Source organism: Hakea prostrata, chromosome 6 (assembly GCF_041222555.1).
Source record: "Hakea prostrata isolate BN-2017 chromosome 6, UWA_Hpros_2, whole genome shotgun sequence".
Lineage (NCBI taxonomy): Eukaryota > Viridiplantae > Streptophyta > Magnoliopsida > Proteales > Proteaceae > Hakea > Hakea prostrata.
In genome coordinates, this window is record NC_142605.1 from 4,471,089 (window position 1) to 4,477,093 (window position 6,005).

General features: G+C 38.3%; 1 non-coding gene across 1 annotated transcript; it reads left to right on the top strand.

The window, feature by feature from the left end:
• The first annotated feature begins 2,566 nt into the window (after window positions 1–2,566).
• LOC149012140 (small nucleolar RNA R71) lies at window positions 2,567–2,673 on the top strand. Its single transcript, XR_016174208.1, has one exon. It is a non-coding gene; the product is annotated as a small nucleolar RNA R71 (small nucleolar RNA).
• The last annotated feature ends 3,332 nt before the right edge of the window (window positions 2,674–6,005 follow it).

Here is a 6,005-nt window from a genome sequence, read left to right on the forward strand (position 1 = left end):
TTTGCAGAGAATATACACAGAAAATTCATAAGTGCTCTTCTAATTATTCTGGCAATAGTAAGATTCAAAAGACAGATTCCAAGACAATGACACTCCACTAAAGATTAAAGGGAATATAGACACCCCCACACTTAAGCTCTTACACCCTCTCTTGAGTCTAACTCTAGGCAAACAATTCAATCGAGAAGTCTCTTCTTATCTTCAGTCTACCAGTTCACCCTCAGATAAGACTAAACTAGGTACCAAATAATACCAAGAACTCAAGATCTAAGCAATATTGACCTTCTTAGACATTTCTCCTTTATAAGCACATTAATTCACTTCTTTCTTTAATGGTCACAGTTCTAGTCCGTGCAATGTCTTGCCTCTTAAGCTTTCTAGATGGCCTATGTAACAAGTGTTGGGTCAGCCGCTCTCAAGCCAGATGGCCTTAAGGGACTAGGTGTAGAATACCCCTCGAACTTACTTACTCAAACCAACTAGGCTACAGGCCAAGACTGGACCAAAGACACCCCAACTGTTTGACGCGAAGCACAATGTTGGTGACACTGAGACCCGGTTACTAAGAAGGAGGTCTAACCTTTAAACTTTAACATATATTTTTTTTCTTTTTCTTTCACATTTTACTTCAATTCACTTCACATTTAAATAGTCTAAAATCGATCTCAACTTGTCACCATAAGCACAAGGCAATACAAGATAACTAGATGGTCAAACTTTTTGGACTATCTGGAATTCCTATTTTCCGATTCAACCTCGGTCTCAAAATGTAAAACCCATTACTATTCTCTCAAGAGGGTGTTCATTACATCAGATGGGATTTCTAAAACACTTAAACTCTCATTTTGTATCTAAGCAAGGAATTAAAACATTTATCTTACCAAAGCCAGAAAAAATTGGGCACTTTTTATCTTTGTGACAATGCTTTACCAACTATCAACAAGTCTTACTCGAGTTGACACCCCCCCCCCACACTTAAATTATGCAATGACCTCATTGCATGCAAAATATATAAAAAAATGATAGAAGCAAATAGAGGAAAGAGTTTACCCGATGTTTGAACTCATGATAGAGTACGCAATAGTAAAACCTAACAACAAACAAAGAAAATAAAGGAAAAAGAACAAGAAATAATATCTAAACATATGGGTTGCCTCCCATAAAGCGCTAAGTTTAGAGTCTTCAGCGAGACTCAGTAAGAAGCAGCCAATGGAGGTGGAAGCTCAAATCTAAATGTGAATGGTGACTGCTCCAAAGAAGTGGAAGAGTCCAACAATGTATTGACTTCCTCAATGTTTAGGTTATATTCCCCAAATGGCAAGTGATGTTGTAGGGGATCATCAATAAGAATGTTTAGAATATAATCAACCACTACCTCATCAATAAAGTTAATCGCAAAGCACTCTTCATCTCTATTTGGGCTAAAGATACAGTCTTTATAGAATTTGGAATTGAGGACTCAAGAGCTTCAGGGAAGGGGGCTTTGGGAGTGTAAGATTCAGGAGTAGGACCCTCTACAATCAGAATGTGCAACCCTTTACAAGGAAATTGATGGGAAATACTCACAGGTGGTGTTTCTTTACTAGGCTTGTGTGCATCATTGCCAGTCTCATGGGTCAAATCAACCTCTTCTTGACTCTCAAGATCAATGGGCAATGGCTTAGGAGTAGGCAAAGGTGCATAATATTCCTTCCCACTGCGTGTCACAACAGAGATTGCTTGGACTTGTTCTTTCCTATACCCAATTTGATGATTAGGGTTACCTATTGGTTGACTAGGTAACTGACCAACCTCCCTCCTACTGATGGCATCAGCTAGTTAACCAAGTTGAGTTTCCAATTTGTTAATGGATTGAGAATGGGAATGCAACAATTGAGTGTTTTGCTCTAATCCACTAAGTGCTTTTAGTACCTTATCCTCAAATGATGAATTATGTGAGGGTTGTGAAGATGATGGTTGTTCATTCCTATAGGCATTTTGGTGCATATTAAATGGAGGTGGCCTATAAGGTATTTGATTAAAGGGACTGGGCATTGAGTTTCGCCATGAAAAATTGGGGTGGTTTCGCCATCCTGGGTTGTAGGTATTGGAATATGGATCATTGCCAAATTTAGAGACTCCTTGGGCCAAATGTATATGCTCCTTAACAAACTCAGGGTATTGTGCAGCCAAACAACAATCAGTGACATGATGGAATAGGCTAGAACATAAAGCATATGCTTCAATCGAATTAGGTGGAGAGAAACTGGTAGGAAGTGGAGATGGGGTTTGTTGTCCTAATGACAAGAGATGGTCCAATTTCTTTGATAGCAAGTCAACCTTAGTGCTCATCTCAATGGTAGGATTGATCTCATAGAGACCACTCCTCTTTGGTTGCCCAATGGATGGAATCTCAATCCTAGCTGCTGAAGCATGGTGTTGGGAGTTTTCACTAAGGGTCTCAAAAAGTTCCCATGCCTCATTCTCATTCTTGTGCATGAAAGTCCCACCACAAAAAGAATCAACCATTTGCCTATGTCGGTCTCTAAGGCCATCATAAAAGCATTGAACCAATTGCCATTTAGGAATAGCATGGTGGGGGCACTTTCTAGGTAATTCTTTTAGTCTTTCCCAAGCCTCATGAAATTGTTCTCCTTCTTGTTAGGAGAAACTCGTTATGGCTCTCCTAATGCTATTGGTACGGCCAATGGGGAAGAACTTTTTAAGGAACTCCTGTTGCATTTTTACCCAAGTGGAAATTTTAACATTGTCCAAAAAATGAAGCCAATGCTTAGCTCTATCTTTAAGGGAGAATGGAAAAAGAAGTAACCTTAAAGCATCAACTGAGAGGTTTTGAATTTTAACTTTGGATGACACCTCTAAAAACTCATCTAAGTGCTTATAAGGCTCTTCATTGGCAAGTCCATAAAAAGATGGTAGCATTTGAATCACACTAGATTTGATCTCATATTGAGCCGCCTCTAAGTTAGGCAACTTAATACAAGAAACCGGAGTATATATCGTAGGAATGAAATGCTCACTCAAGGGCCTCATTGGAGGCTCATAGTTTGCCATGGTTCTTTGCCTTCTAAGGTTGGCCAAAGTCTCATCTAACTCTAAGTCAAGTGGAGTCAACTCAGCGTTTAGGGACCGATGACCATGCATACACACAGAAGAATAAAAAAAAGAATAAGTTAAATAAGTAAAATTAAAAGAAAATTACTATAGCAAAAGGGAGAGTTTAGGACGTACCTGAAGCGCAATCCACGTGATCTTTCGAACAAAAGTTACACATGTGGGATTTGAGGGATGGGGATTTTTAAAAATTAACCTAAACAACCCAATCTAATGCAAATATTACAATTTAAAAGTCCTAAATACAATTATATCTAAGAAATAAAAGATAACAACCTAAACTAATTATCGAATCGCTACTCTTACAGTTACCTACAAAACAAAAGAAAAAGAGATTAGTTAAATAAGCAAAGAAAAATAAAAAATAAAAAACACTAAAATTACTCTAAAAATTATGCCTAATTGACAAAAATCAATCCTAGCAACCGTGCTTTGGTTCCCCGGCAACGGCGCCAAAATTTGATCGTGTCGCTAACCAATCAAAAATAATATCCTATACTAATCTAGCAAGCAGAAAGTACTGGGTTGAACTATAGGGAACTAAAAGGCTAAGTCACTAAGATTGAATTCAACAAAACTAAATTTAAACTAAATCTACTAATTAATGCAAAAACGTTAACTATGAGTATGTGAAGATCTTTGGGATTTTGGAATCCCCAATGCTTTTCCCTAACCAATATAACTCTACACTTCAAAGTAAATTAGGGATGGTCTTCCTAGATATGCCCTATCTTCGCAAGACTATCGTCCTTCGCGGAAGCTTGGCACGCTTAGTTCGCTGAGCTATAGAACATCTTTGGCCAAACTCAAACACAATCAATTAGAAGAGATAGAACAATCAAATTAATGAAATAAGCATGGCTCATCTACATCCCAAAGAAAAGGAACTAGCTACTCATTATCACAAAGTTCATAAGAAAAATAAAAATGAAACATAGGGAGAGAGAGAGAGAGATGTGGTCTTCTTCTTCAGCAATGAGAGAGATGAGAGCCGCATTCGCCGTCTTCTTTTCTGTGGTTGGTTTCTCTTTTGTGTCTCCCGCACACAATGAATCCCTTCTCTTTACCCGTCGATTTTACCTTTATTTTTTGGATTTTGGAAAAACCTAAAACTGGAAAGTTGTAGATATTTTCAATATCGTTCCATAGCATCTTGAATCACCAAAATCCAAGCTCATACGAGAGAGATATGCCCAAAATACTGAAGGTAGGTCTGTTTACCATTTTTCAGATTTATTACCAATTTTGTTCCTTAGACCTCTACCTATTTCCAATTTGGCTAAGATCTCACTTTTCATGATTTCTTGAGCAGCAAGATTGAATGCCATGATTTAAAATCCACCAATATCTAATATATTTGCCAACTTTACTCCATATTATCTCTAATCTCCAAAATCTCCTTATTCCTGAAAAATACACAAAAATACTCAATTAGCTCTCTTTAATTAAATAAGTATATATTTACTTTATGTACTTGATTATGTATGAATACTGACTCATGTATGTTTCCTTATTTATTTAATCTTGTCTTATTATACTTTCATATGATGTGATATTTGTCGTGGATGATATGACTGAATTATGATTGTGATTGCTTAGGTATGATTTGGGATTGGGGAATGTCCTTTTGACATTTCTGTCCTTAGACCTCATTGGGAGTAGTATGGGATATTTCCAATGTTGCCGTTTGACGCTTTCCCGGATTATTGGTTTTCATACCTAGGACATGTTTAGCAGTGTTTGGCTAGGTTATACCCCTGTTATATCAGACCCGAATCGGAAGGGTATTGAGACCGAACGACCCGTAGTAGCAATGAGGATTCATGGGTGCTCAAGACCGGTGAGTTATATCCGTGAGGGGACATGAATCACATTGTGGGGACCATTTGTGGGTAGAGTTGCATATGGATAGACTTGGGCTCATGGGCGTTCAAGACCGGTAACCAACCCGTGAGAGGACATGAGAGCTTCCCGTTTACTATATGTGGATGTCCTATAGGGTTGATGAGTCCGTATTTGAAAGAGTCGGATACGCTGACTCTAGTGTGAAGGATATTGGAAAGGATCCCAAGAGGGGAGGAATGGACGTATCTGGATCTGAGTTGATATGACTAAGTAGAAGACTTGCATTGGGCTAGGCTTTACCTTGACATGCGCCAATACTTAGACCAAAAGGTGATGTGAGAGAGAGGTGACTTAACCCCTAACCATGGATTGTCCGAGATGGATGAAGGACCCACTACCAACAGGCGTTGTGTGATGAGACCTACCCAAAGAAGTATGGTGCTATGACTTAAAACATGTCTGCCTATAGAGACCAGCATACATAGAGTTAGACTCATACATACATTGTTGCCTCATATCATATCATCTTATGCTTTGTTTGTGATACTATGTTATTTATGCTATTATGGAATAACTTGCCTTGCTGAGTTTCTTTGAAACTCATTCCTTTTTGTACAATATCTTTTGTTAGACTATTCTACAGGATTTGATGGCTATGAAGCGCAATATGAGGAAGCGCACGATGAAGAAGCGTACCATACGCAAAGTACTGGCGACTACGAAGATTACTGTGAGGATCCCTCGAGTGGTCTCTCTTGTTACCAGGATTAGCCCTATTGTGGAGTGGGAGCGTTTGAGCATCATCGATGAAGTCTATGTCTATGAGGACATCCTTTATAAAGTAGAAAAGACTCTAGTTTAGATTATATCTTCCTTTCTTGTCCTTGGAATCGGTTGTAATCCCATTTGATTTTCGAACTACATTCCGCTGTACTTGTGGAGTGAGATTCCGCCTCACTCTACTTTTTGATTTATATATCTATTGGTATCTTTTCCGCACTCTGATGAATATCTCGTTACTTTACCTTGATTCATTTGAATAATAT